We start from the raw sequence: 21,279 nt of genomic DNA on the forward strand, positions 1-21,279 counted from the left end.
TCCCACCTCTCGAGCCTGCCAAGGTCCCTCTGGATGACATCCCTTCCCTCCAGTGTGTCCACTGCACCACACAGCCTGGTGTCATTGGCAAACTGCTGAGGGTGCCCTTGATCCCAATGTCTGTCACTGACAAGGACGTTGAACAAAGCGCTGCCCAATACTGAGCCCTGAGGACACCACTGTCACTGGTCTCCCCTTGGACATGGAGCCATCGACTGCAGCTCTGAGTGTGGCCATCCAGCCAATTCCTTATCCACCCAGTGGTCTGTCTGTCAAATCCATGTCTCTCCAGTTCAGAGACAAGGATATCATGTGGGACAGTGTCAAAACATAACCTGATTGTACGTATTAAAAAACTTTTTTTTTTTCTTCTCCTACCTACCATCTCTTTGGTCTCTTCAATTCATGGGCCAACAAAGGCATCAAGGCTTTTCATCTGAAGAACTGTGCTGATTTAGATACTCTATAAACAAATTGTGGTCCACATAAACAATGGTAGGATATTGTACCAATTTTCTTAACTCATAGTTACCTGACATTGCTGGGGTGCAAGAGGTTGATAACTTCAAATTAGTTCTTCAAATTGTAAACATCATATATGTAAATATATATACTTCAGATTTCTGTGATCTAAAACAAAGCCTTAATTCAGACATACTCTTCAATGTCTAGTTTTATAAGGAAAATGGCAATATTTAGACAGATAATTTAAAATTTATTTCTCTTTCTTGGTATCTATGTCTGTTTTTGTCAGGAAAATAATGTAATTCAGCATGCTAACACTGTTCATTTGACAGGATAACTGAAGTGATGAACTTTTTCTGTTTCTCAGTTTAATTTTCTAGCATAGTTGGGATACTAAACTTTCCATATAGGGCTTTACTTGGGAAACTATAAAGTATTATTTATATGGAACATCAGTAAGTTCTGCCCAGGTTCTCTCTGTTTCCTCTGCCTCAGTTCATTTGATCCAGATTTCTGCTTGTTTGCCTGTTGGTGTGTTCTTCTCATCTGTGTTTGAGTGCATTTATTTTGTGGACAGTTTTAAGACATTGATCGCACTGTGGCAAAAAGATTTGTGGAAAGGCTGATCAGTGTTTTCCTTTGGTCAAATGACTTTCAAGTGCTTTCTTGGCTTTCAGAACAAAACATGTATTTGAGCTCTTTGAAAAATGACAGTTTTGCTAGGAACTGTCTGAAGCAATTGCAGATACCACCAGAAAAATGAATCTCATTTAACTTCTACATATGCAATGCAGATGTTTATAACCAAGATGAGTCAGCCAGGGCTTCCCTTGGTGGTCAGTGTAGCAGAACAGGTAGGCTTAGGGCATGAATCACCCAACATATTTTAGACAAGGATTCATTAAATTTTCTAGGTACACCAAAGGATCTACTTGTTCTACTGGAAAAGTAAGTGGAAGTGTGGCAGTGAAACTATATGTCCAGTCTGGGAAGAGCGAGCAGAGAAATGAACCATCTGTGCAGGCATAGCAACAGTTTTATTACTTATTTTCAGGAACCCTATAAACTATGTTATAATAAATCATAGTCTATGGAATAATTTATTTTATTAATATGATTTATTTACACTGCTAAGAATTTTGCACATAGACTGGATGAAAAACTGTCTGCATAAAAGTCATGACTTGCTGTTTCAGGGATTGAAAGACTGATGCATCTTTACTGGAGAGAAAATATAAAAAAGTTTCTTAGAAAAAATTTTTTAAATGGTAAGAAAGACCCCTGCTGAACACTGACCTGAGACTATTGGTCTTCCATCTTTACAGCACCAGCACTGGAATTTGCATTATCTAAGTTAGGATGTCTGCAGTTCTGATGTCTGCATCTGACTTGGAGTCAAAGCGGAGGTGGTAACTGACAAGCCCAGGGTTTATAGATGTGGCTCCATGAAAAACTGCTGTCAGCCTGCAACAGCTGACACTGCAACACCAGAGTACACTCATTCTCAGCCTGACACAACCCAGCCTCACCAAGTGTGATTGTACAGGGTGGAGTCACACCAAAAGGTGATGTCACCCTGTGCTAACTTGCACTGCACTGCTCTGTGCAGAATTTTTCCATTAGAGGTATTAGGATCAGTTTCACACATTTCTCTGTTGCACAGTTTTTATTTTCTCTTTCTATTTAACAAAAATCCGTACTTTTCAACTTGCTGTCATCAGCACAAGATCTGTAAAAGGTAATGTACCTTGCATTTCTCATCTGCATATCTTTCATATACATGGAACTTAACCAAGTCCTTCTAAAATAATGACTCATGATAGGAAAAGAATGATTTAATTTTGAGGAGCTGGAAATAATAACACTATGGAATAATGTTTCTGGGCTTAAAAACCACTGCACCAGGAGGTGAAACTGTTTTGCAGGTCTTGTGTGACTAGCACTGGATGAAGAAATTCAGAGTGAAGAAAGCCACATAAATGAAATTGCATGCTGAAGAGGTGCTGGCCCTGGCCTTCTTCAAAGAGACACCAAAGTGAGAGCCACTCTGATGACAGATAAGCAAATAGCATTCATGCTCTAGAAGTTAGCAAGCCAGACAGTAGGCCATCAATTGGGCTGGAAAATCCACAGTGAACACAGTTGTTGTGCAGGTCTGCAAGATTATCAAGCATCTCCTACTTTCTTGAGATTATGAATCAGGGTGGTGCCTGGGGAACAGAGGAATCTGAAGCGGGGGATGATGAAGTTGTGGTAGGGAAATAGGTTGGGCGCATCCTGAGTCTGCATCCTCTGAATACAAATGGGCATATTTGTCCATGATGTAAACCTTGGCTGATCAAGGAAGATCTACAACACTCACAGGAAACATTTTTCTTTGACTGTTTTTTTATTGAAGGGTGGATAGTAAAACTTGGCCTTTTCTTCCCAAACACAGAAACCAAAAAGAAGAGATCCAACTTTTGGTTTAGCAAATGCAATATGAATGTCATTGATTTTCTTAAAATTCAGAAGCCACACACTCTATTAATCCTGGTCTGAGTGAAATAAGCATGCCATTGTGACTGCTGTGTACTTTTAGTTCAGGTTTTGTGAGGCCTGCTTTAAGCAATAGGAAAAGCATGGTAGTAGATTGGTAAATTGAGTAGGCAAACATCTGGTCAGTTTCTATGGCATTGTTTGGTTAAGGGAAACACAGGATCCCTTCAGAATTGTGTTCTCAGGAGGGTTATTTGCTGATAGTCAGTTTTCCCATTATTGACCTTGGAAACAATAATTGGTTTCAAATTAACTACATTCATTACTGAATTCTCCTTGGTTTGAGGTCAGAGTCCAGAGGCTAGAGAAGGGTTTGGAAATATCCAGGAGTACAGAACACACTTTGGAAGCAAAAAGAACATGCAGCACCGATGCAGGGTACTTCTGGGGAATGCTCCTTTTGCTGCCACCTACACGATCTCAGTGTACACATCTAGGAAGGGATCTGCAGAACAAAAGACCTTCCAAACCAAAATACGAATGTGTATCCACTCGCTGCTCGGCCAGAACACTCTCTCTGAACTCCCTCCCCCTCTCTTCCAGCCCTTAGAAATTCATCACTCCGGGCCTTGCTCTTTTCGAGCCGCCAGGGAGCTCGGCGCCTTTGCCAGGGAGCGCAGTGCCAGAGGAGGAGCGGCAGGAACCCCCCTGCCTGCGCTCAGCCAGGGAGGACGAGCTTGGGCTCGATCATCTCAGAGGCCTTTTCCAATCGAATTGATGCTTTGTGTCATTCCGTGACAAGTAAAGGACAAGGCAGACGGGGCTGCCCGGAGTTAGAGAGGGAGCACATGGCTGGTAAGGGCAGCTAGGATTGAGGAGGGGACTGCGAACTGAGGACCAGGTGTGTGACGTGTGGTCAAGCTCGTGTTGTACAAGGACGTGTGGCCAAGCTTTAAATGAAAGTGTTTGTACAGAAAGGTCTGTTTTTCAGTCCGCATTGTCATTACACAGCAAAGCTATTCTTATGCTAAACGAAACGGCCGGGGTTTGGTTGCTGCTAACATTAGCGTATGGGCACTCTGCACACCGGTAATGCACTCCGCAGTTTTCCATGCTCAGGGAGAAAAGCTGAACTGGTATGGTAGAACAACTTCAGAGGAAGTTCATTTTGCAATTTAAATATCCTCATTGAAAGCAGGCAAATAAAGAAGCAATGAGCGAGTATGTATGTGCTCGAGAATTCCTCAACGCTTTTTGGCTTGATAGATGAATGGGCCAAACCTGCCTTTTCCCAGGGAGGTTTGTGTGCAGGTACTCAGAGTTTCGCTGGTTTCCCTGGCTGCGTAACCAGGCTGGTAAGGAACGTGGCGAGAGCTGCTGTTCTCAGGGCAGACGGGGAATTACAGCTCTGCAGCCATGGACATTTGAGAAATTCCAAGGAGGAATTTGAGCCTGAGGGAAAGCTTGTTTCTTTTGCTCCACGACTCCTCAACTTGTCTAAAGAGCTGATTGATAACAGATGCACCTATCTGCCTTTCTGGTTTTATTGAAGCATGTTGTTTTTCTGCACCAGGATTTTCTCCTGTGATCTCCCCAGGATATTTCTCCCTTTACTGTGTATACTCATGGTCAGCATTCTTTGTGGAATAAAGAGGCTCTGGAAGTCTATTATCTCTTGTTTAACCCGTTTTCTCCCTTAATCTGCATCCATCCTTCAGCAATTATGGAGAATGCAGTTTTCTAGGAGCTTCCATCAAAGGAGAGATTGTTAGATTTTCTTAGTAACAGGAAAGAGAAGGAATTTGGAAATTCCTGAAACTTCTTTCCCTGCAGGAATTCCCTTTGCAAACAGCTTGCTGGGGTAAAGGCATTGCTGCAGGGAAGCTAAATTGCTGGGGATTGCCTGTGAGTCCTATGAAAGGGGGAACTGATGTAGTGGATCTTAAAGCAGGAGGACTGGAACAGCATAGTCAGTGTCAAACTCAGGACAGGAAGCAGTGGTTATGTCCCCAGGTTTGTAATGTCCCCAGCAGTGACAAAGGCCCAGGTACACACAGCTGCAGGTTCCCAACCATATGCACCAGGATGACCCAAGGGCATATCCTCATGGAGTGAAAAAAGCTTAGGAACCTAAGGAAATTATGTGGAGGGATTAAAAACGATCCAGAAGGATGAAAGGGCCATTTTTCTATAGGTAGAATATATATTCTGAGGAAATCAGATTTTTTCCCCTTGTCTGCAAGCTGAAAAAAAATCCAGCTACCACTAAAAGCCTTCCTTTCTTATGCTAAGAGACAGAAGAAAAGAAAAGGCTGTTCCTTTCAAGTGAAAAAAAAGTCAAGTTCAAGCATCCCCACAAAGGAAAAATCATACATTTTAAAGTAATATGCAGTAGGACATCCTTGAGCTCCTATCCCCTTTCCTTGATGTACTTGACTCTTTGTAAAGCTGTCTCTAATCCCACCCTGTTTCAAAAAAACCCATGTCTCTCCACACTGAAGCCTGCTCTGCCTTAACCCTCTGCACTCTGCTTGCTCTTCAGAGCTGGGAGTTTTGATCCATTTCAAATGTGAGCTGTTTGGGGGGATTACATCATTCAGGCAACACAAAAGCTGAATTTCCACATCAGTTTTGTGGTGGAAATATGGATGGAGATGACAAAAGTTAACACTTTGATTGCTATAGAGGATGTATTCATTATAGGTTCAAGACTGTAAATAAAAAGCCACTCAGAACTATGGAATCACTATGGAGGTTCACCAGCAGAGCTTACTCTCTGCAGTGTCCTCTCATAACCTTGTCATGATGATACACCAATCAAAAGCAAATAGATTAAGGATCAGTAATCAATCTATAGGTCATAGAAAAGTAAATTATAAACCCTTCTGAGAGGCCTTGTTGTACCAGAGAAACTAGATACAAAGAGCTTTGGTTTCTTAGAATTACATTCAACTTTAATAGAAACTGCAGTTATTAATGGGCTGTCACATAATTGTACAGAATGACTTGAGCAGGACACTACCAAAAGCTCTGGGTGAGCCCAGTTCAGTCAGGTGTTAAATATGATTAACTGCAGTGGCTTTGGGTGGCTTAACATTTTATTTCCAACACTCAGTTTCTTACAGTGCCATAATACACGAGGCAATCTGAAGATAACATGGCTATAGATTTTTTTAAATGACACAAGAGCATTTAATGGAAAACATTAGTATTAAAAATAAAGCAAGAGTAGGTGTAATTATTAACAATATATAAGATAATGTAATAAGCATAATACAAAAGTAGCATTCTTAGTATGAGAGTAGGGTGGTTAATTTTGCCAGATGATAATATGGGGACTATGCAAAGGTGGAAAACATTCTGAATACATGCCACACACAGCTCAGGAGCTACATTGGTTCAAAAAACTATAGAGACAACAAACTCCTTATTCTCTGTATTGTGTGGTAAATTTCTCAGTCACAACGGGATTTGAGAGAAACCTGAAGTCCGTCAGTGAAACTCCAGAGTGCCTTCCTGTCAAACCCTACCTCCAATGCAACTTCTTTCAAGCCACAAACTTGGCTTCTGAGCACTGGGTTTGTTCAGCTCTTCCGGGGCTCGTGCTCCCTCCTGTACTGATTGTCTCACGGTATGTGAGACTTTATGCAAATGACTTCAAGGTATTTGTGTCTGTGCGGGACACACCTAGGACTGGTTGCTGAGTATTTCTGCATTTTCTGCATAAATGCAGTAGCAGTAGCAGACAGGCATCTCACTGAGGTAGTGTGAAGGCAGGGTCTGCAGTCCCTGTACAGCACTGCCACACATTTATCTGCTTGAACTCAGGGCAGTGAGTTCATATGAACAGAACATGTGAAATGCTCTGGATCAGGAGTTGACATGGTGTGTTTTGGGAAAAAAAAAAAAAAAAGGGATATACCATTCCCCTATTTTTTATCAACAAGGGTGATGGTGCAAGGTGGCCTCTACCAAACAAGAGAGGGCAAGGATAAGGGTTAGGGTTAGGGTTAGGGTTAGGCTTCAGCCTTTCTGCCCACAGTACCAAATGGTCCCATTGTTTTGAGCTGCTGAGCAGCTGGGAGTCATGTTTTGTCACATATTTTCTGAGACAGGGTGTACTTCAAGTTTGCTTTGTGTCTTGACTTTCAGTAGGAAGTGCTGGCTTTTTGCTTCAGGGATAGTTTGTCTTCACGGTTCTTCTCAGAGGTTTCTTATTCCTGAGCTGGGAAACACACATCTTCCATCAAACTCTCTCTTACACAAGGTTATTCTAAAGGAAAAGAAGGGAAGGGTAGCCACAATCCCATTAACTCCAGCCAGATTGCATAATTATTATGGCCGTCAATGGCTGTCCCAGAATTTGCCTCTACTCTGGGATACACTTATACAATTCATTACTGGGAGATCAGCTCCTGCCACTTTTTGGTACTTGCCTATCCAAATGTTTTTATTCCAGTAATTGGAATCTTGGCTAGAAATAGTAGGTGGATTGAGGTCTTAATGTGCAATCTTAAGTCTCATCTCAAGTTTTTTAATGCTGCATCTAAGTTATTTAAATAAAGAAATTAAATGTCTCACTTTCATATGCTGGTACTGCTATTTTTATATTAGCAGGCTATTTCTTTATATATATATACCTACACACACACACACACACACACACACATATATATATATATTTTAATTACAGTGGAGCTTTCAGAACGACTTCAGCTTCAAATCCTATGACTAAAAAAGATATCTGAATTTGCTATTCTCATGCAGAAATTGGTCCTGGTCCCACAGGATCAAATTATGTGATTTGGATTTGTTATAAGATTACAAAGAAGAAACCTCCTGCCAGGATCAGAGTGCTGCAAAATATTTGCATTCCTAAGACATTGTGGATTGCCTAGGTGGAGCTTCTAGCAAGTATTAAGCCACTTCTGAACTCTCTAACTCTGATGCTGCCTTTGGGGAGACTGTCATTCAATTCTTAACTCTGTTAGAAATTCGGGTGGCTGACAGGCACAGCGTGAGATTGCTTGCCCACCATGGGCACTGGCAAGTGCTCAAATATGCATTATTGCCTGCAGGTTTTGGTTCTCCAGATCTACTGTGCTTGTCCACAGCTTCATAACTCAGCAGGACAGTAAGTTCTGAGGACTGTGTAATTCAGGCAAAGGAGAGAGCAGACCTTTACAGTGGCATGTAAATATGCAGAAGGCATGGTACTAAACTGCACCTGAAGGTTACACCCACAAACTGAATGCACTGATAGAAGCATCCAAGCAGGTAAGCAGCCTTGTTACCCATGTTAATGTAATCTCATTATTAGAAAAAGGTAATAATTTTATGTGTTATGTATTGATGCATTCTATATATATTTGCATATAGCAATGAATTCTGGCTAGGTTTCTTAAGGAAGATACTTTTTAAATAAGGCATATAATTTTGAAACATATTGTGTAATAAATAAAATGTTGTGATTGAAGGAAGTTAATATCAGAAACTATCAATTTATTCTGCTGTTTTACTTGGTTTCAAGTTGTATCCTTTCAAATTGCCACCAAAGGGCATTCAGGAGACCTGGCTACAGCTGGGGGCTATAAGCACCCTTCAGTGTGGCACATTCCATGTCACACAGCATGGGAACAACAAAATAACTTACAGCCCAACCCTCCCAGCTATCCTGCAGCTTCACTTGGCCCTGCTCAGTAGTTTTTGTTTTCCTTTTGTTTTATTTGGCTAATAAAGACATCCTAAAACTACTTAAAAATTGTACTATTTTACATTGCAGTGCAATTAGATAATATTAAATTAAAATGGCCTTATGAGATGATAGATAAAGATGCTAATTTTGTATGTTTATATATTTGGCCAGGATGCAACACTACTTCATGCTGTAGATTATGATAAAATTGTTCTTTGTATTAGAGAGAAATTTATAGGAATATCCCATCGGTGAAAAAACCGCTTTAGAATGCTATAAATATGCTTGCACAGGGGGGTTACCTGCTTAGCATTATTGATTTTTCCAATCAATAGAGCAAGTATATTACACAAGGCTGTGTGCAGTCAAGGCTTTAGCATGGTTTAGATCTGTTTACACTGGTTTAGCTGTCAGCAGGGCTGCAGATGGATGTTTCCTTCCCAACACAGCTGGAACTGATGAAGATCCAGCACCTGGCTGCTTGTCGCCATCCTGCAGCAGGTTACTGCACCCACACCTGTTGTGTAGGTGCTCCTTGGCTCATCCCCTTGGATACTTCACTGGAGGTTGCCTGCCAGCCTTGCTGGCAGCAGGGACTTGTTTGGGGTCAGTCTGGCAGAACTGTGGTGGTAAGTGGCCTTTTGCAAATGGTCAGTGATAAAGGGCTGGGGAGAAATAATGACTGTGAATGGAGCAAGTGTTTGCAAACTTAATTTGTGCTTCTGGTGTAAATGTATAGTCATAAAGCAAACGGATAAAAATAGCTCTAAGTCGATGTGAGAGAAACCACACACAAAAACTGAACTTGTTTGGTTAATAGTGCATGAAATAAGTCCATGTAGCTTCTGTATGTAGGAAAGAGGTCCTGAAAGGATTTTACGTGACTTGCCTGCTGAAAGCTCTGCAGTGGTCAGGGCACAACAGCACTTAGATCTGCATTTTACACATGACCAGTTTGAGCTGGGAAATCAAATTTCCCATATTCTGAGGCTTTCTTCCATATTTTATCTTTATTTCCAGTATTGTTTCTCATATATGTGTCCAGAACTTCTCTATTAGCCCCTTTCTCTATGAAAGTGTATGTATATGCTCTGCTGCCTGAACAACAGGAGCTACAGTCACTGTATATTATTTCCTCATCAGTAATTTACCAAATTTACTCCTCTATTTTCAGTTTACCCATAATTTGTATGACCATCAGAATGCTTTCAGACATTAAGTTCTTCTGAAACATATTTTTGACACTAGATGGATTTTTCTACTATTTCAGGGACCTGACACATTTTCAATGCAATCCAAATTATTGCCAGTCATAAAAAAATTCATTAGGAATGCCACTGAGTTCAGCACATGTCTTTGTCTTTCTTCCATCTAGGTCATGTCAAGGTGAATTTGCATCTGGCTTTTTTTTTCTTTCCCCCCCTCAGTTTTAGTGTGTTTTGGAAGGGATAAGCATGACATGTGGAATCAATATTCAAATAATATCAAGGAAAAGAGATTATACAGAAAAGAAAGCATGCAATTTTATCAGGTTTTAGAACAGGTATCATGTTACTTGCACTGTGCCAAAACCAGTTCTTTTTGCATCTGAATTCAGATCAGGTACAGCCTAGGATGCTCAAAATGTGAAAAAAATAATGCACTTAATAAAAGCAGAAAGTATAGTTATACATACACTGCCAATGATTCTCGTCTGTGGATGTTCAAGTAGAAGATCTTTTGTACGCAGAAAGTCCTAAAGTAAGTGAAAATCTTTCATTCAGTAGAATTGTATAGTATGGACCTATGAATACTTTTTTTCTTTTTCCTTTTTACTTTATATATAAACCTGTCTAGAATTAAATATAATTCTGACAATAAACTGCAATTATATTTGTTTGGTAAATGATGCCTAACTGCTAGAGCAGAGACATTTAACAAGGACACGTATTCTGACTCCTGAAACGTGCTCCCAGTGTCTACTAATTTCTGTATGAATCCAAATAAATTAAACCCACTGTGCTTTTTCTGCTTAATGGCTTTGGAGATTTCCCTTGAATACTGTAAATGGTATGGAAACTCCTGAGATCAATATTTTGCATATTGCCCATACCTTCTGTCATTAAACCTTATTTATAAACTTCTGGGAACTGTATCTATTACATTGGCAAAGGATACTTCTCTGGGAGTGTAAGCCTCAGGAAACAGGGCTTAGGTAACATGTTATTTGCCTACCCATCTTGTCAGACCCTCTCTAATAACTAGAATCTGTAAGTTCATTTCAGTTACATTTGGCTCAGAAACAGAAAACTTCAGGCCATGAAGTTCCTCCAAGTTTTAAGAAACATAACAGCTCAGTAAAGGAAAGACTACTTCCTTCGTATTACTGCTGTGACTGAAAGGCTGCTGCCTGAGCTCAAAGGTTATTTATTATGTTGGGTTTGCTGGCAGCCAGCACATGCTCAGCTCAAAAGCAGCCCCTTGGTTCTCACCCAGCTGGTAGCTGGGAGGAAGGAGGAAGGAGCTGTGGGCACTGGGGGAAGGGAAGATTGATGATGGGCAGTGAACCTGAGGTGTGGACATGGGGAAAGCATAAGGAATGGGGCACAGATCCAAAGAAGCCAGGGCTTTCCATTTCTTAAGAGCGGAACTTGATCTCTACTTGGGAGTGACTAGAGTCAAAAGCAACACATCAAAATTAAGCAGACTGAAGTGAGCTTGGCACCAAAATGGATTTTTAGTGTAACCAGCACAACAGCCACCATTTCAACAATTTTTCTTTATCCTAGTTTATCTTCTTTCCCTTAAGCATCCAATTCATTACATACAAAGGTCAGGATTTCACTACTGAGAACAGCTCGGTAATCTGATGTCAGTCTACTGTTATTGTTTCTGTTGCCATTGATAGCACAAATATTTCTATTTCAAGCATGCTTACTTCTACAACAAGCATGATAAAATTACAGCTCCCAGTGTTTTGTCTTATGCCAGAGAATCCATTGCAAGTGATGGATTCAATGGGTTATGTGAAGAAAACTTTGTTTGCACTAGCAGCTATAATTTTGCGATAATAAAGTACTACTAATAAAGGAATGGTTAGTACTCAGAGTGCCCACAGTTACCATTTAGATTTGAGACAGCCCTATTAAGGATGTCTAAAGATGATTGTTCCTGCTTTATGGCCAGAAGAACTGAAACACATGTGATGCATTTTTTCCACTTTCCTAACAAAGTGGTTTGAAACAGACTCTGAGTTAAACATGTCTCTGTTAACTTACTATTGAAGCTCTATTTAAAGAGTGTACTAAATGCATTTCCTAAAATTTGAGTCTCCTTACTCTGAGATGACAAACAAACAAAAAAATCCCTTTCCATGTTTTATTTTTTTGCTTTCCAACAGTCCTGAAAAGCTCATGCATGTGTAGCATTCAAATTCCTGCAATTCCTCAGAAGTCTCAGGGTTACTGGAGGAGCTTGTTTTACCACAGGTTTACCCATCAATAGAAAAACTTCAGTCATGAGAAAACGTTGGTTTGGACTGGGTCTGTGCAGAATCAAACACAACAGTTTCAGATGATGGAAGATAAGAGATGAAAGCTCAAGTTCATGTGACACCCTATCACACTAAGGAGAGGTGAAACTTTAGAATGACATTATAGGCTGTTGGTAAGGACTCTGCTGGAGAGTAGAGCTGTGCCCAAGGTGGCAGGGTAATTTTGGCTTTACTGACCTCAATTTGTTTGCTTTTTCTGACAGCTGGACATACAGAAGGTGCAGGAACTTCCACAGCTGCACTGCCTGCTATCTGTCTGTCATTTGGTGTAGCTCTCACAGAAGCCACATATGAGCTATAGGTTGCCTATGCCTGCATTAAAGGTTGGAAGAAGTAGCACTTTTTTTTTGATTACTGGTTTGTTAATCCCTTTGAGATCCATAGTGCCTTCTTACTGGCACCAGCAGATGGGAAAGAGAAAATGAACTGTAACTTCTTCTACCAAGTCCCTAACAATAAGAATTTGGTTATTTCCACCTACAGCATTGAAGAAGAGAGCCATGGCAAAGCAATTAGTCCAGTAAGATGCATCCCATTTCCTCCTCATTTTTTTCTCAGAGTTTTTCTGTGGGTGGTGGGTTGAGCCTGGCCAGCCACTAAACACCCACCCAGCTTCTCCCTTACTCCCCCTGAGGTGGGATGCGGGAGACAATTGGGGCAAAAGCAAGAAAAAGGCATGGGTCAAGATAAAGAGAGTTTCATAAGGCAATGAAAGAAAAAAAGTACGAAGAAAAAGAAGTAAGTGATGGAAAGGCACACACCACCTCCCACGAGCAGACTGATACCCAGCCAGTCTGCAAGCAATGGGAACTTTGCAAAACCTCCCCCCCAGTTGCAGAAGTGGGCATGGTGTTACACAGTGTGCAGGACCTCTTTGGTCAGCTCGTGTCAGCCTACGTGCTGTGGGGGCAGAGTGAGAAACAGAGAAGGCCTTGATGCTGTGAGAGCACGGCTCAGCAGTAGCTTAAACACGGGGGTGTTATCAACACTGCTTTGGCCACAAATCTAAAACACAACACCACACAGGCTGCTGTGAGGAAAATTAACCCCCTCCCAACCAGACACAATATACTACCAGAGGCTACAGGAAAGCAAGGGCACTTTCTCCTTCAAGGAAATATTAACGTGCAAGTTAAACGTATTTCAGCTTGGGTGCATTGATTTAACACTTTTGATTCTTCTAATTTTACTGACTGGAAAATTGGAGAGAAGGTAAGACAGATAAGAAGTTAGCAGCAAGGGCATTTATGTTCTGTAGTAAGACTGATTGTGAATGCATCATCTCCATGCTTCCAGTCTTGTTTCTGCATCTTCTGTGAGGCCACAGTCACCTTCTCCTTGATACTTCATCCAGCCAAAAGCACTGTAGGGGTTTGACAGCAAAATTTTTGAGGTCTGGTAGCAAGGGCTTAAAAAATATTTTTTCTTCAGCAGTCAGAGCTTAAGTCTTTTCTATATATGGCATTAACAATAGGAATTTGACTCAGGAAATTTTTTTTCCTGATTTGTATTGGCAATTATGTAGCCTGAAGTATAAAAAGATTTTGGTCAGTTCTTTTTTTAGGGTGGCTGAAATTTGACTAAGTGCAAATTTTTTACTGGTTGATGGACAGAGCTAGTAAAGCTAAGTGATATTTTAGTAATACTTTAATATATAAGTTCTCCTAAAGATGGGGAAATATTTTACCTTGCATTACAGGTAGAAAACCTGCTTCCTGAAGAAATATAACCATGCAGGACAATGGAACTCCTGGTTTCTACTCTCATTAGACCATCTGGCTTTCTTTTAAAATTCAGAGTTGCTCAACTTCTTCAGCATTGTGAGCCAGCAGCCAATGCTGTCATTTCCTATTTGGCTGTAAATACAGTTCTGGAATCTAGATAATTTAGGATTTTGCCACTGAGGCACAGATGGAGTTAGGAAATAATAAAATTAGGGTGGAAATAAGAAAACCAGAACTTCAGCAACATATTGAGGCTCTCAACATAGAAGTTCTTAGGTTTGTCTAAATCTAATTCCACCATAGTTACACAAAATCATTCACAGGCAGGAGGGATTTAGCTCTTGGATCACTTGTTTCTTTTGTTAGCATAGCTCCTCATATTCTAACAAACTGTGTTCCAGTGAATTCCTGGGCTGGAAGTTTCCCCTGGACCATAGTACACAATAGTTGTAAATGACACAATATTAATCAAATATGCCTTTTGTCTCAATTTAATTTTACCATTTATCACCTCCCCTCCCCCAAATCCTCCCAGCTAATAAATCCAAATGTATTTAGCCTCTCCCCACAAGATCATAAGAATGGCTGTAGTAGACAAAACCAGAGGCCAATGAGCACATGATTAAAAAAGTATCTGAAAAGGACAATAATCCCTTCTGTATGCCTTCACATCTTCCAGTAATCTAAGTACTGCAGACTTGCTAAGACAGTGCCAGTATTTTGTATTTAAAAGCTATAAATGTATTTTTATTTTGCCATTTTGATTTTCTGGGTTTTGGTTGTTCAATCCTAAATGTTACTGTAATCCTTACTACATGGACTTTGAGATGGGGTAACTAGATCTGAAAGCAACATGCAAGTAGTGCACTGCACGATAAATGTGTTTTACATTATGTTTTCTTATCATTTTCCTAAAGAAGTTCATCTTTCTCATGTTATTAATCACTTCTGAGCACTGAACTTTGTTCAGAGAACTACTCACAGTGACTGCAAGGCCTTTCCTGGTTGACAATATCTTTTAGAATTTGTCATGTCTGTATCTTTTCATCCCCTTGTGCATTATGCTGCTTTATGCTCTGGAATACTGCTTTTCAACTACTACTGCTCACACTGTTGTGGAAGCCTCTCCCAGTACCTTTCAATCAGCTTTAGATCTGAATTACTAAATATGTTCTTCAAATGTAGTCACGTCATCATTAGTGCCTTTTCCCAGGTCATTGATGAACTGTGAACAGCTCAGTGTTAGGTATGAATCCTTGTGGGATAACCTTTCTGTCACGAAAACTCCCAGTTTACTTTTGTCTTTTAACTGGTTAGTCCATGAATTGAGGGTCCTTCTTATGCCATACAGAATAACAAAGACATGGGAAAATAGGTCTGGAAAGAAAAACAAGAAATCTCATTTATCATCATGTTAATGCTACCTTACCTACAAAATTTCTGACAGAGGTTTATCTGATCTTTTCTTAAAAAATCTAATGATTTAAATTTTATTCTAATGATTACACAGTATCTTCAGATAATTGATTATGTAATTGTCTTTATTCACTCAAAGGTTTTCCCATCTATACATCTCACTTGATACAACTGGTGTTTGTTATTCCTTGTCCTATATCTCCTACCCTAAGATGATTTATTGATGCCCTTATGAACATTTGCTGTTGAAAACATTTGTAATAGGGCATCAGAATCTGATCAGCTAGGAGCAACACTAAAGAATAATATATCTTCTCTCTATATAAACGATGTACATTGTATAGACCCGTCATCAAATGTTTTTTTATGTAGCTGTAGCTTGCATTTAGGATGGATTCTGCCAAAACTTATTATATCCAAAGAAAAAGTTGAAAACCTAAGACTACAACTCAAGGTGGTTCAGGTTATCCTTTTAGCACAATTCTATTTCTTCTGTGGGAATGAATTTAACAGCAGAAAGCCATCAGAGCAGTTTAGCTGTATTCTCCTTTATATGCTTCAAGAGTGAGCAAAGAAACATCTTTCCTTTTTCATCACATGGTACTGTCTTTTCCAGAGGATTCTAATGCAAAGTTCAGAATTACTTAACTTCCAAAAACTTTAATGACTGGCAAGGAAATACAGTGGATGGAATATGTTAGTGCTAGAATGAGAATGCCAACAATGCAGGAAGACTGAAACTATGTATACCAATGAAGACAAGGAAATTCAGTTACACTGACTGTGCAGCTCCAAAGGATAAAAATTTAGGCTGCTATATTTGGAATTAGATTTTATGCTTTCTCCATAATTATGGGCAACTTCTACATTTTTGGAATTCAAGGCTTTCTCTAAATCTCTGCTTTGGAGGTATTGGCTTGCCTTCTAAACCAGCTGTTGTACTGATTCTCAAATGTGAACACAAAGGCATTAGTTAGTTAGTAGTATCCTCTGGCTTTTTTGTTTTTTGGTTTTTTTTTTTTTTTTTTTTCTGTCAAACTGAAGCCAGCTCACAATACTGCATGCTGCTCCCCAAATGAAATAAGCTTGTGCATCTTGTTTCACAACTCACAGGGAGTAAGTGGATATCCTAAGAAAGATATACATGTGGTTACACTGCTTGAGCAATAAGGTTGAGGTGAAGAGGCATAATGATGAACTCTAGCACAGTGAGCAATGCAGAATTATTTCATTTTAATTCATTCACTTTAACCACTTTATTTCACATAGAAAACTATTTTACTTTTCTGTCTCCCACTGTTTTTTGCTGAATTCTGAATTATTTTGATTTTGTCAAGTAAGTGTTCATACTTGCTAGTCTGTAAAGAGAAGTTAGGGAATAGCTTTTGCAAGCGTTCTCTTAACATGGAGTAAAGCACTACAGACTATTCTGGGACCAGGTTCTTGGATTATGCTCAAGAAAAGCAGCACAAGGTTTCTCATTTAGTACTATTTGGATTATGGTACTATAAAAATGAATTAGAAAACCCCCAACAAAACAGAGCTAGCCAAATAGTTATATCATGAGTGCAGAAGTCAGTGCTCCCTTCTTTCATTCCTAGCATGCTCTCTAGATTTAATGTAAAATCATGATAGAGCCCCTTTGTTATCTACTTTGTTTTTTTTTAAACCAATATAATAAGGTTAATACTTTTACTATAGGGGTTTAGAAGTTAATTGACATAAAAGATTCCAAAATTCATAGTTTTACTGGGAATCATAACATATGAACTTGAATTGATATGAATCAATTTGAGACTTTCTAATCTATCCCTATTAGAAATCTTCTGGTATTCTGTCCCACTTTCATTAGGCTCTTCACACTGACACTAATATGTTCAAAAATCCCAAGTACATCTCTACACATTCTGAAACAGGTCTGTTAGTTTTTCTCTGCTTATGAAGAGATGGTAATACAGTACATATGAGACTTCTATTCATCCTAAGGTTTCTCTGCTTGCATCCCTTGGAATTCTGAGAGTCATCCTTCCACTCTGAAGTGAAGCAACATTGGCTTTAAATGTGACAGACAGAAGTCAACACTGAGTGCATGTGTTTATTAATATCTCGCTCAAGATCTACTGGAAAAAATGCTATCTTGATCCCTAAGAATCAAAAATTTCCTATTAGATTAACAAGTAAAAGCTTACAAAGAGAGTGAGTTAAGAAAAGGTGCTGCTACTTCCAAATTTGGCCAAGAAAAATAAAAAAATCCCACCACCTATCTTTTGGTCTCACTTACAAATGAAGAGAGAATTCTAAGAGATTGCCCAAGGAATGAAACATGCTGGAAAGGAAATAGGAGTGTATCTTAAGTGCAAGGCAATCTACAAAGAAGAACAAAGTTCTGCATGTATCACTTTCTTGACATTGAAGTGTTAAAAACCAAATTTTTAATTTTTACATAAGAAATTCGTGTCTTATCTGTGTTGAAAAATTGTTTAGAGATCTGGTGAGGATAGTTAATTACTCAGCTTTCAGTCTTGCTTGATATATCTTTCACCTCTAGTGAAATTTAACCACAGTGACTTGAGATTTGGAAGAAATGTTGATTCTAATGAGTGACAATGTGGCATCTTCATTCAGGCTGGCAGGCAGAAAAAAGTCCTGCCTGCAATCTGCAACTCCATAATTTTCTGTTTTCTTTGCTAGGGCTACTCAAACTTTCTGCATCAGCACAATTAACAAACGATACGGCACTGCATATTAAAAATGTTACAGTCATTTCTCTTCTGACCAGATGAGTACAACCAGTAAACCACTTTAAAAGAAAATGTGAATGCTATTAAATATGTGTCACTGGTATCACAACTGTTCCACTAACTTGGAAGAGCAATGGAAATGTCACAGTATTTTTCTGTCTCTTTCTCTCAAACAATTTACTGTCACTGCTCTGTAAATGGCTGCTTGCTGCTGCTTCTCCTCTGGGAACCATTTGGAGAGGAGATTCCAGGGAGCTGTTTTCCAGCAGGTCTGACAGCCTGTGCCCACACAAACAGTTTTTTCCACCTTTATGAATTTGAAACGGAATCCTGCTGTAATACTCCAATCTCAAAAAGAAACAAAAGTGCCCATTTCCATCTTTCAACCATAATAAAACTTCTGCTCAAATGAGACAGCAACCTCATTCTTACCAGCCTCCAAGCTGGCCTGTGCTTGAAGCTGTTCAATTGGTTCTACACTTTTAGTGGCTTTTGTGTGGCCAACATAGGGATTCAGAAAGTAGAAGTAGGGCTGAGTCAGGAGAGAAGGAATCAGGGCACAGATCACATTCTGTGCTTTTCACTACCTGATTTGTACCAGCCCAGCCTTCACTGGCAGGGCTCATGAGGGGAATGAGAAGAGCATGGCTTGATTAATCCAGCAAAATCAAGGCTGTGTGGGGATGAGACTGCTGTCTATAAATACTTTTGGCAGGGGCACACACAGGAGAGCGGGAAAGGCTACTCCAGGACAGTATTTGCACAGGAAGAAAAGATGGACATGGTACTGGTCACAAGGAAAAGCAGGTTTGACACTTTTAAAAGGCTTCCAGCTGTTAGAGAGGTTTCTCACGGACAGCCTCCCAGTAGCAGCAGTGAGGGCCAAAAAATTTACTGGCAAAGCACAATTAATTTACGGAAGAAAGGATAAAATGGCTGGTTGCAACACTAGAGAGCTGTGTACAGTATAGGGTGGAGGGGAAATTATGCTGCCTTGGCTTACAAGTGCCAGGTTACCATAATGAGGGTGCTCTTAGCCCTCTCCCATCAGCACTGTGGACTTAAAACAAATTATAATAAAAGACAGTCTTGTCAGTACACTGTAAAATTGAAAGAGTAAAAACAAACGCCTTAGTGGTGGAAAGGGGCAATAATGGCTATTTTCCTTGGTCAAAGAGGACAATGGGAACTACTTGAAGGGTTTATTATTACCAACAGCAAGGTAGTCTGTATTTCTATTGATGTTAAAACTGCCGGAATAAATTTGGGTGAAATAACCTTCTACAGATAAGTTTTCTTTTTTATGTCTGTGTCCCTTTCTTCTCAGTGTTGGTTTTGATTACTAGGTGACCAAAGATGTGAACACTTTGCAAAATTTAAATAGTTAGCTCTAATTTTAGTAAATGTCTTTAATGTTGACACTGAAGGATCGATGGTGTTCTTTCTCCTGTTCAGGAAAATTGCCAGCTCACGATCAGGCCTTGCTCAGAAGGATCCACATCTGCAACTGCAAAGCACTTGCAGTTCTCTGGAAAATATTACTTTGGTATAGGAGTGATGAAGTTTCCTGAGAATTTCAGTTGCTAGCTACCTGTCCCAAGGGAAATTCTGAATCATCTACTGCCTTCTGGAAGAAATAATCACCTCAAAATGGTTACACTCCTGCCTTTCCTTGAGAAACAAACTTCTGGCTATGACCTCATGACTTAGCTACGCACTAGTAATCATATATAGCACCTTACCTTATCGTGCAGTTGACACCTCCCTGTGCTTTGTCAGCAACGACAGCTTCTCATCAGCTCCTCTACCCCTCCCAGCCAGCATGTGGAAAAACTTTCCATTGTGGTAAGTAATGCTGGCAGAGCAGGTGATGAACTGAGATAGTTTCTGTGTAAGGAGAGATGCCGTTTTTACTCTCCCCTCCTCTAATTTAATTCTGCTTCATTCACTTGCTGCTGGCAGGAGTAATCTCAGGTTCAACACACAAGGTGGGGATTGTCCTTTGCTTCTAGAGGGGGATGTAACCTGCAGGCCAGGTCAAGGTTGGCCTTACACTCCTTAGAACTCGCTGAAAGGAAGCTGTAGGTGCGGGCCAGCCTCTTCTCCCAGAAAACAGGTGAGAGGATGAGAGATCATCTCAAGCTGCTCCACCAGAGGTTTATGTTGGACATTAGGAAGAATTTCTTTACAGACAGTCATTAGACATTGGAATGGGCTGCCTGGAGAGGTGGTGGAATCACAATTTCTAGATATCTAGGGAAAGAACGGACATGGCACTTAATGCCATGGTCTGTAGTTGACATGGTGGTGTTTGGTCATATACTGGATTTGACCTCAGAGGCCTTTTCCAGCCCGACTGATTCTGTGATTCTGTGTGACTCTTCATACAGTTACCTCTGCCTGGCACTTCCATAACACAAGGAACCTTGCAGAGTAACGCTTCTCACAAACAGAATCTTCGAGAGACCGAGACATAGCATGAAAAGGCCAGAATGTTTCTGTGATCTCAAAGTACTTTGATGAAATCTGAACCCCAAAGCAGCGCCGCGTTTGTCTAAAAATCTCTCTGCTCGGGGCTGAAGGGGCACAGCCTTGCTACAGCATCGGATCCTAAAGACGCAGCAATCCGCCTGGTTTGTATGTGAGCGCAAACACAGCATGTGCCCCCGTGTTTCTGTAAGCGATCGGTTTATTTAGCAGCACCCGACTGCACGAATCCTAACATACCTCCCGCTTCCAACATGGACCCGCAGCGCCACAGCGCCAAGGCCGGCCTGGCCCCGCCCTGCCCCGCCCGACCAATCACGGGGCAGCATCCCGCAGGGGGGCGGGGCCGGACCGTGAATGGCAGCTGGTGAGATAAACAAGTCGCTGCACTGTTCGCCGCCCCGCAGCATGGGGTGCGTGTCCCCCGTTTATTCCTCTGGTCCTCCCTCCCTCGCTCCCTGCCAGCCAGAGGCGCCGCGTCCGGCCGCGCTCGCCGCTCCCGCCTGTGCGCGCAATGTGAAGAGTCAGCAAGTTCCCAGCGGCCGCTGAAACGCTCCGGTGTCTCCGGAGAGGGCAGTGCGCCGACGCCGCCCGGCCGGGGCGACCCGGGGCATGCCGGGAGTTGTAGTTCTGCCGCTACGGCGTCCCGCCTGCGGTGGCGGGGCCGGCTCCCGCAGCCGCACTACGACTCCCGGCACCTCGCGCGCCGCGCCGCGAGGAGCCCAGTTGAAGCGGGTGGCG

General features: G+C 40.9%; 1 long non-coding RNA gene across 1 annotated transcript; it reads right to left on the reverse strand.

The window, feature by feature from the left end:
• Positions 1 to 5,906: 5,906 nt before the first annotated feature.
• Positions 5,907 to 21,173, reverse strand: LOC139595410 (uncharacterized). The gene is made up of 3 exons (XR_011681025.1): positions 19,794 to 21,173; positions 10,314 to 10,373; positions 5,907 to 7,216 (listed from the first exon to the last, which is right to left on the reverse strand). It is a non-coding gene; the product is annotated as an uncharacterized lncRNA (long non-coding RNA).
• Positions 21,174 to 21,279: the final 106 nt, after the last annotated feature.

The sequence above is a fragment of the Agelaius tricolor genome, unplaced genomic scaffold (assembly GCF_023055355.1).
Source record: "Agelaius tricolor isolate 1412-34295 unplaced genomic scaffold, bAgeTri1.0.p SCAF_1, whole genome shotgun sequence".
Lineage (NCBI taxonomy): Eukaryota > Metazoa > Chordata > Aves > Passeriformes > Icteridae > Agelaius > Agelaius tricolor.